This window comes from Mercenaria mercenaria, chromosome 5, assembly GCF_021730395.1.
Source record: "Mercenaria mercenaria strain notata chromosome 5, MADL_Memer_1, whole genome shotgun sequence".
NCBI classification, from domain to species: domain Eukaryota; kingdom Metazoa; phylum Mollusca; class Bivalvia; order Venerida; family Veneridae; genus Mercenaria; species Mercenaria mercenaria.
The window spans coordinates 44,826,630-44,843,026 of NC_069365.1; positions in this window are offsets into that span (position 1 = coordinate 44,826,630).

Consider the following 16,397-nt stretch of genomic DNA (forward strand, 5'->3'; position numbering starts at 1 on the left):
CGGCCTCTGTGTTTGACCCCAATTCGTTTAAAGAATCATCTTCATCTTCATAGGCAACCTGGGACACAGACTTTCCCTTTTTGCCTAGTTTGGGACAATTTTGTTTAAAATGTCCCCCTTTGCCAAATTCGAAACAAGGACCCGACACGGTTTGCTTATTGGAAGACAAAGTCATCAAGCGACCCACACTAGTAGCTAGTTTAGCCACAGTATCTGTGAGGTTTGATACCTTTTCTTCCAAACTCTCTAATCTATTGTCCTTAGAATTGGAGGCTTTAAGATCCTTTGGTTTCTTTTCCAGTACATTTTTATACCCAGGCTTCTTCTTATTAGAAGATGTATTGAAGGACGCGCGTCAAACTGCTTGGACATAATATTCCTCATCCTCCTCGCTACCTAAGTATTGGTCGGAAATTGCTTCCGACTGTATTATTCTGTCTTATCTCAGCCGGATGTTTATCATCAAACCGTACAGATTTCTTTTTGCTTTTTCCAAACATGACCGTCTTATTGTGCTGATACTAGCGTATTTTATCAATAGCGGATTCTATGGAAAAAGGCCTTTGATTGGATACATTTGCACCCGCCTCCTTGTCCTCTAAACCCTGACAGAATCGTACAACCGCCATATTGTACATACGATCATCAGGCATTTCTCTATATGCTTTGGAGGCTAAATCGACTATTCTCTCACCCCATTCACCAAGAGATTTGTCTGATTTTTGTGTGGCATTTTGAAATTCAAGAATCAGGATGTCTGTTACGTCTCTGTAATCGAACATATTCTTGAATTTCCTAATAAGCTCTAGGTAACCAATGTTTGGCTGTCTTTCAACCAAGTGAGAGTAAAAATCACTGGCCTTACCATTTAAGCACCAGCATAAACGAGTTTTCTTCTCCCTTACCGTCCATTGGTTTTCTTCTGCATAGGTGGTAAACTTAACATAAAAGGAACGCCATTTACCGGTACCATCGAAAATTAATGTTTTCGGGATATCGAAAGGTCGAACTCTTTCCCGTCTATCCCGGTTTTCAGCATTCACATTATCATCAGTTTCTACCTCATCCCCACTACTATCAGACTGCTGATTTTGTACAGGCCTAGCTGCAGGTCTCCGGGCTGGCCTGTCGGGGGAAATTGCCTCTGATTTACACCAGCATTACAATCATGACGCCTGCGTGGAGCCGGCAATGGAGTATCGGTTGGTGGGTTAACAGTTGGTTGAGGCGTTTGAATTTGATCAGTGGGGGTAACATTTTGTTCCAATTGAATTGGAACACCACCTATTTGTGGGTAGTAAGCCGGAATCCTAAATGAAGCAGGATAACCCGGATACTGTGGTTCCATATAATATGGAAAACCCATAGGAGGCATAGGCGGCCTTACATAAGGCAAATTGTACATTTGCTCAGGCTGCATGTTATGTATCACTTGTAAAGGGTTAGGTGGTGGTATGTTTCCCATATCTTGTCTAAAATGACGGTAACGGGAATCATTACCATACCTCTGAAAATCACTAGTTCCCGAGTAATCTGGAACCTGTGATTCCTGTCTATATGACCCTCTATCATAGTTATGATAATCTTCAGGATTATCATAAAACTGTTGAGACTGGTCCCTGAAAGTTGTCCTTCTATTCTTGGGAATAGCACCAGAAGATTGTGATAGTACTTTGATTTGCCAAATGTTCCCTAGTGGGGGTATCATATCTATCAGTGTCAGAGGTTTTAGAAGAGAGTGAATAACCCCTATCCCTTGTAATAGATTGATATATTGTAGTAGGAATATTGACAGGTGCAGCTACAGATGTTGGGAAAGCTTAAGCACCAGCAATATTTACCATGTTTACTGCTGTTGTTATTGTACTTGTTGTTGTTGTACTAGTTGTTGTTGTTGTTGTTGCAATTGTTGAAGTTTGTACAAAGTCCAATGGAGAGGTTTGTAGGGAATCCTCCATGGATGATTCATGAGACTGAATTGATTCAAGAATTTTAAATTCTCCTAATGAATAATCAATTTGATTGTCTGATATCCCAGGAAATTCAGCTGCAAAAATACAATGTATTTGATACCCAGTAAATCATCAAAAGATGCGGTGTTAATTGGAACCCTAGGTAAAGTATAAGAGTCTGATGGTTCCTCAAACAATGCTGGGACAGGAACATCAGATTCAGCGGCTGATGAATGATCACTTATATTTGATATCAATAGGTAGAACAAATGACTTTAATTCTGTAATAACAAATTCTGAGTATGGAAATATTTCCAAATTTATGGAAAATATTCCACGTGTATGGAAAAAGTGACAAAAACCGGTAGAACTTTCCACAATGTATGAAAATATTTCCAAATGTTTGGAAAATATTCCACGTGTATGGAAAAAAAAAAGAAACGGTATAAGTATTTTTTCGCAATGTATGGAAATATTTCCAAATTTATGGAATATTATCCACGTGTGTGAAAAGAAATGGCAATACTGGTAGAGCACAAGTATATGATATATATGGAAATAATTGAAATACCTGTGAGTGATGAAAAAGACTTCTGGTCGGAATATAAAAGAGTGAAGATGGATGAAGATGAATAGATAAGTCTGGATGGAGATGATAATAATATCTTGCAGAATACACTAAAAAAGAAATGTTATTCAATGCACTGAAAACAGAATCATAAGTATGTTTAATAAAAACTGAAACAGAAATCTAAGTGCATAAATATATATGCTTGATATTCATTTGCCCGTTAATAAATAATTTTGTAAAATTACATGTAAAATTATGCTTAAGAAATAACACAATTTGGAATATTTACCAAATGCCACTATTTCTCACTGCATCTAAAACATGTACCGATATGGCATCGCTAAAGGATAATTTACTTTCAATAAATTATTTATTCCAGTAACCCGTAAACAAAAATATAATTCATGGATAACTGATATTAGAGCATGCATATTATAAACTGAAAGCCATCCAAGATGTATGGATTTATATGCTAACAGTCAAACATGCTTATAATTTTCCTTAAAAAAAATGAATATAACGAATAAAGAATCCATTGCCACCAGATATATCTGATATTAAACACTTGGAAAACTGTGCCTAGTATATACTGCATGGTCATTTAAAATGAACATTACCACTGCACCTAAAACAAGTGTAAACATAATAAAATAGATTACACATGATAAATTGTGCCTAGTATGTAGATTTACCACATAGTCATTAAAAATGGACAGTACTACCACTGCACCTACAATAAGTATAGGTAAAACAGAAATATCCTAGATTCATTCCTAGAAGTAAGGAATACACAACCAAGGTTAGCCATTTCATGTAGCAATAAAAGTAGCAGTTCAAGAGAAAACATTTTTTCCGCATATAATTCACCAGAATATTATACCAAAAAATGGAGCAGACATGTGCCACCTTCCTATATAGACATCACGAAAAAAAAAGATTTAGCCAGAAAGGCCCTAGACATTTTTTTTTTATATACACATGAATGCCCGAAAAACATGCTAAAATATCGCAAAAACTACATAGAAAACATGCCGTTACAACATCCTCAGGCCTAGACATTTTTTTTATATTCACATGAATGTCCGAAAAACATGCTACACAAAATTTGTGAAAAATATATGGAAAATATATCCGAATTACCTTTTTGAACCTGCTACCTGGATAGAAATAGCTACAAGGATTAGACATTGTTTTATTAACTCAGCATGTATGTCAGAAAACATGCTACATATACCCAAAGGGCCTGGACATTTTTTATTATCCCAACATGAATGTCCGAAAAACATTCCACATATACCAAAAGGGCCTAGACTTTTTTTATTTCTCAGCATGATAGCCTGCAAACATGCTACATATACCTAAAAGGCCTAGACATTTCTTTATAAACGCATGAAAGTCTGAAAAAATGCTAATTTTAAAAAACGCGAGAAAATGACAGGAAAAAATTGTCAATTTTTAAAATGAAAAATAACCATCATAATTGCCGTTGCAAGCCGCATCGCAGCGCCATTAAAGCATCTCGATGACTGCTTTAGCTTAAAACACCTAATCTAGCTAATACATACCAGCAATTAGCAGATTGGAGCAGATGTGTCAAACACGTCTATTCTGTACGAAGCCAAGCTAAAGAGAGAGCAATCCGGAAGTCAGAAAACGGAAATCGGAAGTTGGGCCCAATCTCGTCATCATGGTTCCCGGCAGTTGACAAACACAACAATTATGTCACGTCAAAAATATCTCTCAAAATTATTCTCAAGTACCTACATGCAACTCATTTTGTTTTATAGGCTAAAATGATTGATTTCTAAAATAAGTCTAAACAAATTGTCAAGATTTTTCACCTGAACGTGCATAGCTGCCATAAGGCAAAGAGCTATAAGTTCTTTGCATAAGGTAACTCACAGAGTTCTTATGGTGTTACCACCAACAGTCGAAAGTTGAATAATAACATTATCATTAATCAAGCAATTTCATATTGGCCTAGTTATTTGTCCTCGGGCAGTCGTATTGGCCCTCGGCCTACGGCCTCGGGCCAATACGACAACCCTTGGACAAATAACAAGGCCAGTATGAAACTGCTTGATTAATAACATTATATTACTACAACTTGATCTAGAGACCTATTTTCTGACCCCATTTGATCTAGTTTTACATATAACTTTGACTTTTTAGAGTCTGGCACACTTTCAAGCCATGTTTCATATGGAAAACTTGATTATATAAAGGGAGATAGTCTGACTATGTAGATTATGTAGAAAATTAGGTATCTACAGTGTTTACAAGGTTCTTCTATGATTTCATGTAGTGACCTATTTTTATCCAAGATGACCCAGATTAAAATTTGGCCTATATTTCATGTAGACAAACACTTTTATGATTAGGTATTATATAGATCAGGTAGAAAATATGGAATGTTAACAATAATATTCTATGGTTTGACCTAGTGACCTAGTTAATAAACCAGGTGACCCATTTTCAAACTTGGCGTAGCTTTCATAAGAACAAACATTCGCACCATTCCCGCGTGGAAAATAGGGCATCTATCATGTTAAAATGATGTTCAATAGGGCATCTATCATGTTAAAATGATGTTCAGGGATTTGATTAGCGGCCTACTGTTTGGCACCTAGGTGATCAATTTAGAGATTGACCTAGTTTCATAAAAACAGGCATTTTGACGAGGTTTCATATAGATCAGGTAGAATATATAACCACTAGAATGTTAACAAAGTTTTTTAGTATGACTTGGTATAGTTTGTGACCAGAGTTCACACAGTTTCAAACTAAAATTTAATGATTGCAAACATTATGACCAGATTTTATTAAGACCAGGTAGAAAATATGGTCTTTAGAGTGTTTATGACGATTTTCTATTCTGTGATTTAATGAGCTAGTTTTTGACCCGAAATAACCGAGTTTCAAACTTTATTTAGATTTTGTAAAGACAAACATCAAGTAGAAAATATGGCCTCTAAAATGTTATCGATTTTTTTCTTCTAGGATTTTACCTAGTGTTGTGGTTTTTGACTCGAGTGACCCAGTGTCAAAGTCAACCAATTTTATTAAGACTAACATTCTAAGTTTTATTAAGATTGGACCAAACTTGTAACTTCTACAGTAGAATTGTTGGCAACGGACGCAGATCATACGCGTATCATTATATCCTAAGCATTGTGTGCCAAAGTACGATGGCTAAACTCATTAAAGTGAGGTGACCAGTAAGTGTATGTGAAAAGCGCACAAAACTGCCGCCATAATCATATTTATGACATATTGTTAATTCAATGACGGACAATGAAAATGACCTACTTTTTTCTATTCCGCCTAAAAGGAATTCTAGATTAGTATCTCTTCCTGGTGTAATTCGAATGTGTAAGAATGGAAATAGATTTTAGTTTTGCGTGCTTTGTTGGCAAATAAAACACGTTTTGTTTTTTCCGTGTAGATGTGTCATAATTGATAACTCAGGCATTCGGCCTTCGTGATTAGATTACTACGCATCTGATCTCAAAACCGTGTTTTATTTGCCAACAACAAAACACGCATAACTAAAATCTATTTCTATCAATTTAACTTAATTTAATTCTATCATTTAATCAATCACGCTTCAGTAATTCTGTTAGCAATGTTCTGTTAGAAACAGGTCATATCTTACTTTCAGTTATTGCAATAATATTATATCGTGTTTAGATACATTAAATAAGGAAGGATAAATTCGGTTTATTTGTCAATATCTTTCTAACGGTTTAAGATAACGATTTTGCTTTAGTGGCAAAAGTTTATTATTTTTTTCTTTTAGATGATGATACAACTTTAAAAGATGTAATTTTTTGTTTTCTCATACTCTTTTAACTTTGAAAATTACTACGTTTAATTTCCATTGAAGGAAATTGTAAATGTCTATTTTTGGACACGTCATTTTTTGTTAATATATTGCTTAGAAATTGAGAAAATCATCGTTTTTCTGCAGAGACTATTGAACGAAAAATCAATTCTTAACTCAACCTTGTAAAAATTAAAAATATCTTATTTTTATCATTTCACTTACCTTTCTTGCTTTTTATGTAAATATTGTTACTTTTAAAATGAAGACTTGGGTCGAATTGGAGATTTTTTTTTGAGAATTCCGAAATTTGTATGCAGACGTAGTTACTAACGTAAATTCAACAACAGTTGAACGCAGTATTTCAACTTTTATAGATAATATACATAGCATTAAATTAGAGATATTTAAGATAGTTCATACATATACGTCTGAGTAAATAAGATAATTGAAACTGTTATACAGTCTATTTTGAGTTAAAAGATCTCGAGATTATCTTGTGGATACTTGTACAGATAACGTATTTGCTTTACTCTTAACCGATAATGCAGTTTATTTCAAAATGAAAAAAAACAACATACTGGTTAAAATGCATGTCTCTGTGCAAAATGTTTGTCACCGTGTTATAATTGTAAGTTATGAAAGTTTGTTTCACCATCAATGTAAATTTGATATAAAACATGTAAGAATTTAATCGCCAGTACATTAACGACAATCGCTGATAGCATTTTTTTTCTTTTTCTAAGTAATGCAGTAAGCTGTCTAAGTCTTGATAAGAGTAAACTAACATTGTATTAACATGTGTTTTGTCTGCTAATATCACTGAAGATAAGATAACTAGGAATGACAATATCAATATAAATCTATCAATGTATCTAATGTTACACATGTAAAGATACATAAAACTGTTGTTTTATTAAATTTTGAAGGCTGAAACTTAGTTTTGGATTTCGACAGGTTTATTATACATTTGTTAAAATATCTTTTAAAGCAAATGTACAGATGAAATTTGCTAAATTGCATCTAGTCGCAATTTATCTTGACATATGAATTCCAGGGAACACGTCACGTACACATATTTTTATTCTTGGTTGGATAATCAGTCTTTTCATAACTAGAGATATATACGTCAGAACTTTGGCGAGCATTTTAGCTAGTTTAGTTTATACTCATTTATTTTAGCTTGATGGTGGTGGAATCTTCAAGCTTACTTGTATCACTCCCGAATTTGCTTCCTGAAAAAAAAACCCCAAAAAAGCAACAGACAACAGTACTACGTGTGTGGTCGTGACCCCCACTGGCCCGAGCCCACGACCTCAGGATTGAAAGTTTATCAGACGACGGAGAAGTTCCTTAATGAATTTTTGAGTGTAAAGAAGAGCACGAAAAGAAAGAAAGTGGAAGACCGGACTCCAAAGACACAAACGCACGCTTTGACTAAATGAAATACAGTTGTCAACTTGAGAAAAATATCTAAATTTCTACCGTTCATTTATCTTAAAATACCCTAAGGCTTATAAATTTTTTATTTAACATTAAAATTACTTAATTTCAAAATTTCCCGAATTCGAAACTTAACTTCCCGATCGGGAAGCTCGTTATGTAGATATATATTGAATTTCTTGTCTCTCATAGTGCAATTAATTATGTTACATTAATCATACTAATAAAACACTTTTTAGTACATTGTATTGCCAGATGCTTCAACACTTATTTCTGACAAATACCAAGTTTTTACTCATATGTACTGCAGTTCTTGTACTTTTGCTTAAAAATATACTGATTCGAAATAATTTTGCAATAGTATGTTTCATTATAAGCGTTCAAACGTGCCTGAACAAAAACCATACTGACGGACCTGCTGTACCATACTAAACTGGTAACGCCACATAATGCTTCACGTGAATCTATTCTTTTATTATTGTCCGCCATTATCTGATAGATAGATAGATAGATAGATGAATTATCATTTCTCACGCTATATATGTAATGTTTAAGTTAAGTCATTTTACATTGTTTTATAATGCATTTGTAATATGCTTTTAATGAGAAATCGCATGACTTGTATGTTTTATTTGAACCCCTTTGTTATTGTCGTCCGCCATAATACGATAGATAGATAAATTATCTTTGTATGGATATAAATACACTCATTTACAGATACATACATTTACAGACTTCCTCATACAGAACCCCCCTAATAAGTAAGCAAATAAATGTCCCCCGATAACGAAAGGCACAAACACCCTTATTATAATTATAAATCAGCCGAGGATTGATACGTTCTTTAGTCTAATTGTCTTTCAAGTTAAGGGTTTTCTTTGTTTGTTTTAGATAAAAGGGTACTATTGCTTTAACCTATTGTTGATAGGTAAACGACGCGAATAAACTCGCGTTGTACAATGTAAAGACATCGCCAAATGACAAAATAGAGGATATTTTTACATGATATAACATTTATTTAATATTTCACACCAGTTTAATTGTGCACTACAACAGCCAGTATAAGTGTAATCTATATAGACGTCTCAGTTATTACAGGCTTTTGCATAACTTAATGAATTATCAACATTAAACTTGTTTAAATATTCAACATTTTAAATTTGTTTTTACAAACTTCTTATCCATGAGGTTACATCTCTTTTCTGTATTTTGTTTTTTGTTTGTATTGGATTTAACGCCGTTTTTAACAATATTTCAGATATGTAACGGCGGATAGTTAACCTAACCAGTGTTCCTGGATTCTGTACCAGTACAAACCTGTTCTTCGCAAGTAACTGCCAATTACTCCTCATGAATTAGATGTGGAGGATGAATGATTCCAGACACAAAGTCTTTTATCACATGCCACAGGGAACATACGCCTCGCATACAAACTTACAACCATAGGTCTGCACTTTCTCTTCTGCGCTTAGTGGGCAGGCTTTCTTTATTTTCTCAGTATCATACGGTACAAATGTATATATGATATATTCTTATTGAATGGTTTGCCGGACAATAGTCAAAACTATACAGTATTCAATATAATAGAAATTATTTTTCATGATCACGTTCTTCAAGTTTTGACTTTAGCACAACAAAACATAGCGTTGAAGTATAGAACGGTATGGACCAGTGATTTACTTAAGGAATCAAGCAATACTGAATAATGTAGTACAGGAAGCCTTCAAGACGCGCACGTGTACATTTATGTGTAGAAAACTGCATACATGTTGTGTAAAAACTCCTACTAAAATGTTTTCGAAACTTAATTGAGTCGCTCGCTTCTATAAGATGCTTTCGCTGGTTGTAGGTGCAGCTCTATGATAACTGTTTAAGCAGGAACGAGGCTCTCCAGACGTACCGCGTTCAGAGTTACCCGAGAGCCGAATATTCCGATCTGCAGCTACAACCAGTATTGTATTTTTTTCTCTCGTGAATTATGCAACATATAATAGTCAAAATAGAAGCAAACAGATGATTTTTATAGCATTTTTTTTTATAGAAGCTTATTAACAAAACGCGGGAACTTCACAAAGACGCAAGCTACGTAACAGTTCCGGTTGTGTATTATCATCTGCTGTAATGTGTTATGTTTTGTCCCGTAAAATAGCGTTTTTTTTTAATCTAGACATACGAGGGTTGACCAAAAGTAATGTAACTGTAGCTGAAAATCGTGTATAATGAAAGGAAATAAACAACAACAAAAAACATACCGAATAACCTTTATCTATTTGCAATATTGTCTAAAAATATCGATAAGATATGTTGCATAGGTTTAACGATATCGACATTTTCCTAAGGCATACTTGCAAGGATCGCCGCACGTCACTGACGTTATTGACGTCCGAGACGACGTTTTTACTGACTGCTATCAAATTCATTACTTTTCAAAGTTTCGTCCTTGATTTTCTATACAGCGCTCATGTCTGTTCACACATTTACGAAAGCAGCAACATACCAGTCCTTTGAAAGAGATGGATATAAATTTTTACAAAAAAAAATCAAATGATTAAGGTTCTGGAAATGGACCCCTCGGAGTTTATCTTTTAGATGAGGAAAAAGCGTTAAATCACACGGCGCCAAAATCACAGGTCTTCCGGTTCTCTGGCGATCTTCTAGTGACTCATCGGCGTCTCTGAAACGCTCATACTACATGTATACTAAGTCTTGTCTCCTTTTCACTGTTTTTGTCCATATGTGTTATTTATTGTCTGCATGGCCTCTTACGATGATTTTTTCTAATCTAAAACAAAAACGCAGAACAGCGCGCTGCGGTGCTTTGTTAGAAATGACATACTTGCTCCCAGCACAAACAAGCGTCAACACTGCATAGATATTTTCAACGGGCGATGACGTCAATAAAATTTCAAACGGCGGAGATACGTGATGTCACGTTATAAAAACTTTATATGATTCAGCGCGTTATTTTGATAAAGATCGGTGGCTGCATTTGACAGTTGTTTTAATTAACCAATAATATAAGCGTGCGGCGACATAGCGTCAAGTGGTATTTTTTGAATTCATGTGCATTTTAAACCAAAAAAAAAAAAAAACAAACAAACAAACAAAAAATGAAAAAAACGCCGGAAATATTATCAGAATTGAATATTTGTTCATTTTGATATAATTTTATTATAATTATACTCAGATGAATAAGCGCACCATGGACGCAGTGACATTACTTTTGGATCAACCCTCGTACATTATGAAGAACAAAGAGGAACTATCAAGGTATTTTGCTTTTAATCCGGTTCTACGTAAAAGATATTAATTATTGCACAAAACAACTACATAGATGCATGTCGTTATACGTAATTTTTATGCAATGTTGAAATGAATGGAAATCCCATTCCGCGGTACGTTATGTAAATGTGGCAAAGATTTTATTTACAATTTTGACAAATTAGATGCTAACGTACACTCAAAAATGTGAGATTGATAAAGTAAACAAATATCAACTGTTTCCACGATTCTCGCAAACTTTGAAAAATCAAACCCATATGAAAACGGTTAGATCGGGTTTTGGCATTTATATACAAATGTACAAGTGACTGCTTGGATTAATACAACTACTCCTTGACAACTGGGATAAAACAGAGAATGATTGAATACCGGTTTCTGATAAATAAATACCACGACCAAAGTTTAAAATAAAATATTTTATAAATCCTTTTAAAGGACATATTTTATCTCAAGAAAAGAATGAAACAGGTAAGAGATAAAAAAAGTATTGAAACTATCTTAATAACGAATTATCTTCACTACGGGGGGGGGGGGGGGGGGTAACCTTACTTAAAAAAAGTACGTAAACTGATATTTTGCTATCAATTTATAACATGTTGAACGCCCAAAAAAAATCAAATATTACCACGATACACCAGGAAGTCTGCTTATTTATCGGCCTGCTTATCGCTAATCATTCGATATTGATCTGCTCAAAACTAAGTTTTTACTAAAAAGTCAATAGGTGGGCCCATGGCATACCAACTTGCACTCGATTTAATCTAACCAGCTGCGCGCGCATAAATCCCGTACACCTGTGCGATGTGTTGCATGGATAGTGCGAACATCACACTGCATTTCGGAGAACTGTTACGTGGCCGGGATAGCCAGATGTGGTACGAATCGAGCCCACTAAGAGACGTAACCATGGGTCCGCGTTGTTTTTGAATGGAACTATTTAGTGTAGCGGACTTTGATTATTCAAGCAGAGCTTGCTTATGTAAGATCAGTAATGGCTGCACATACGAACTTCTCATATTGTGATGACAGTTTAATTGAAACTGAACATATTTCAGAAAATTCGGAAGTCAATCTTTTAGATACATTTTTAGATAATATATATCGAGCGCATATTGTTTTTGGAATTCCGAAGGACGAGTTGGCTTTCATTACATTCTGCATTGAATTTTTGATCGAAAAAATTGTGAATATCATAAAGGCGCACGCAAGTGTTGAAATGTATCATGCAATAGATAAGTGCATGGTGGAAAATACAAAACTTAAATTTATTGAAGATTATATATCGACATCAAAGAATAACATCATCAAGGCAGGAAGTTTTTATGAGGACACAAAGGTAGGATTTCCAGACGAGTTTGATTTTCTTTTTCTTTTGTGTACTTTTGAAGCCAAATCAATCAAAAATGTTGAAAGGAAGGATTACTTTAAAAGACTCAATGAAAAGGTAAATAAAGTTTTGAATGATCAAGAAATAAAGGATTTTTTAACTGCCACTTGTAAGCGATTGGCACCAGGCTCTAGACTTATCGTACCGCTTGAAGACGAGACATACGAGTTTGTGACAGAAAGTGGCCCGGCTTCAAAATTACATTTTATATATTATCCAGATTCCTCAAATGAAAATAACAAAACAGATATTTATGTTGACCTTGTTCCAGCATTTAAAATTATTTCAGAAAACTGTAATGTAGAACAAATATGTTCTGTTCCGTCATTTGGACGACTTATTGCGCAAAATGGAAGCGTACTTATTGTAGGAGAATATTTAGCCTTTACAGAAACGGAAGTACATTGTATTAGCCATGTTTTCTCTGAGAAACATAGGAAAGCTTACAAAATACTGAAATTCTTAGTTCAAGGAAATAAAGAATTTCGAAAAATTTATACCATTGGACTTCCAAATGAAAATCTTATGAAGATTTACCAATGGGTATCAAGCATGGACGGCTTCGAAAGTTTAGGCCTGGAGACAAGTCAGCGTCTTTTACTCAAAAGGAAGCTAATGGTTTGGGCGTTCTTAAGAAGAAGCTCTCTAAAATTTGAACAAGATCAGTTATTTCGTATTTTAAATAAGTGTCTTCCAAGTTACGAGATTAAAACAGCTGTAATTAAACATCATTTCAAATGCAGAAACGATCGTGATGAACAACCTACACAATGTCTCCTTGATATTTTACAATACTTGTGCAGAAAATACCAAACAAATAGACCTTTACACTTTTTTGGAAGCCTTATCGGTGGGAATTTCACATCAAAGAAGTTGCGTAAAACACTCTCAATGGCAGACTTCTTTCATTATAAAATAAAGACGAAACAAACTGTTGCAATTTTGTTAAAGATTTTACACGAATCTCTTGTAACCATTCAACATTCAGAAAGTATGGAGAAGATAGATTTTATACCAGATCCAATCGCTTTGATAGCGTTTGTTCATCTATATTTGAACACACGCAAGTTTCGTAAGTACCCTAAACACTTAATGGAGTACAGTCCCCTAAAGCTTTTAGTTGACTTGCAGAAATTGGCAGATCCGACAGAAACTTATCCTGACAATGCTGATATGCAAAAATTGACAGATCCAACAGAAATTTATCCTGACAATGCTGATATGCAAAAATCGGCTGATCCGACAGAAACTCATCCTGACAATGCTGATATGCAAAAATCGGCTGATCCGAAAAAATCGGCTGATCCAACAGAAACTCATCCTGACAATGCTGATATGCAAAAATCGGCTGATCCGAAAAAATCGGCTGATCCAACAGAAACTCATCCTGACAATGCTGATATGCAAAAATCGGCTGATCCAACAGAAACTCATCCTGACAATGCTGATATGCAAAAATCGGCTGATCCGAAAAAATCGGCTGATCCAACAGAAACTCATCCTGACAATGCTGATATGCAAAAATCGGCTGATCCGACAGAAACTCATCCTGACAATGCTGATATGCAAAAATCGGCTGATCCGACAGAAACTCATCCTGACAATGCTGATATGCAAAAATCGGCTGATCCGACAGAAACTCATCCTGACAATGCTGATATGCAAAAATCGGCTGATCCGAAAAAATCGGCTGATCCAACAGAAACTCATCCTGACAATGCTGATATGCAAAAATCGGCTGATCCGAAAAAATCGGCTGATCCAACAGAAACTCATCCTGACAATGCTGATATGCAAAAATCGGCTGATCCGAAAAAATCGGCTGATCCAACAGAAACTCATCCTGACAATGCTGATATGCAAAAATCGGCTGATCCGAAAAAATCGGCTGATCCAACAGAAACTCATCCTGACAATGCTGATATGCAAAAATCGGCTGATCCAACAGAAACTCATCCTGACAATGCTGATATGCAAAAATCGGCTGATCCGAAAAAATCGGCTGATCCAACAGAAACTCATCCTGACAATTCTGATTTGCAAAACTTAGTTGATCCGACAGAACTTTATCTTGACAAGGCTGATATGCAAAAATTAGTTGATCCGACAGAAATTTATACTGACAAATCTGATATAGTTTCTTTTCACTCGGGTGATCTCACAAAAGTTGATATATGAACAGATACGATTTTCTGCAATGAAATATTGTGCAGTGACAAAGAAGATGTTTTGCTGAAATTGTGTTTGTGACACAAGCATTCGGGTTCCTTATTATTTTAATGCAGTTAAACATTCTTGCTGTTTTTGAAACAAAAATAAACAAATGATAAATAGCATAAAACTACAAAATTTGTTGTAATTGATCATGTCATGCCTTACCAAATTAATCTTTAGTTAACTGAATTAGAATTTATTGTATATTATGCCATAGCGTATCACGTTTGCAATGTATATATAATAAAGAAAATTATATTCAAAAATAGTTGTCGTTGCTTTATTCACTGATACAGTGTATTACATGGTTTCGAGTGTTTTTGAAAATTAAATTGTACCTTAGTTTTTATGGTGTCTGATTTCTGCCAACTTCGCCTTTTCGCTTTGTCGCCCGCGAAAAAGGAAAAAAAGACAGATTTATGTTTTTGGCGCATTGTTGCCTTTTCACTTTGTCTCGGGTGCCAGGGCGAAAAGGCGAGCTTTCTGATTTTGGCGCGTTGTCGTCTTTTCGCTTTGTCGCAGGTGCCAGAGCGAAAAGGCGAGATTTAGAACTCGACAAGCGAAAATTCAAAACGCGAAAAGGCGAAATGGCGAGATTTTTAACGCGCCGCCAGTGGCGCTTAAAAATCTCACTATTTCGCTTTGTCGCCCGGGATATATAAGGTTATTAAATTTATTGTACTATTTAAACTGATTTGATTGTAGAATAAAAGCTTGCACTTCTAAAATATTATACTATTTTCTTGTTCTGTTTGTTCTTCTTTTCCGAAGAGTAATTTTTTTTGTGTTTGAAATATGATATTGTCTTGTTAATTGAAACTATCGAAGTAGTTAAGAATGCTACATAATAATTCTTTCAGTTTTGCTTGAGATATGTTTAAGGAAGGTGATTCTCTAACTGAAGATTCTAATTCATTCCATAACTGATGATGGTATACAGATTATTAAAATATTTCTGTACGCCGTCGGCATGCTGAAGTCACAATATGGCACTGTTTCGTTAACTTAAGGTGTGATAAGGTCATTTAAGTAGACTGGTAGTGTTATGAGATGTGACAGAATGTATATTTTATACAGCGCATGCACTACAAGAAGGTGACAAAGCAAACTAGCGAGATTAAAAAACAAAGCTCGCCTTTTCACTTTGTCGCTTTGTCGCCCGGAACAAAGCGAAAAGGCGGCAACCCGCCGAAAGAAAAACCTCGCCTTTTTCGCTTTGTCGCCTCATGTAGCGCATACGCACACCATTGTTGACAGAATGTATATTTTATTTTCGCTGGCGACACGGCGACAAGGCGAGATTTAAAACGCGCCACCGACGGCGCGTTAAAATCTCGCTATTTCTCCTTTTTGTGTTGGTGTGTTCGCTTGTCGTGTTCTCAATCTCGCCTTTTTGTCCTGGCGCCTGCGACAAAGCGAAAAGGCGTCAACGCGCAAAAAACAACAACAAAAAAAATCGCCTTTTCGTTTTGTCGCAGGTGACAAAGCGAAAAGCCGAAGTGGGCAGAAATCAGGCACCATAGTTTATGAACACTCGGTGTTTCTTTCACATTCATCTGCTCAGTATTAGATAAAATATCTTTACGTCATACTGTTTATGTTAGCAAAATCATAATGTTTCTATGAGTTTGAATTCATTATGCAGGGAGGTATATTTCATACTTTTTGGGGAATGTGTTGTTGCTTGTATACTTTCTATTTACATGTACTTTATATATTTTCTAT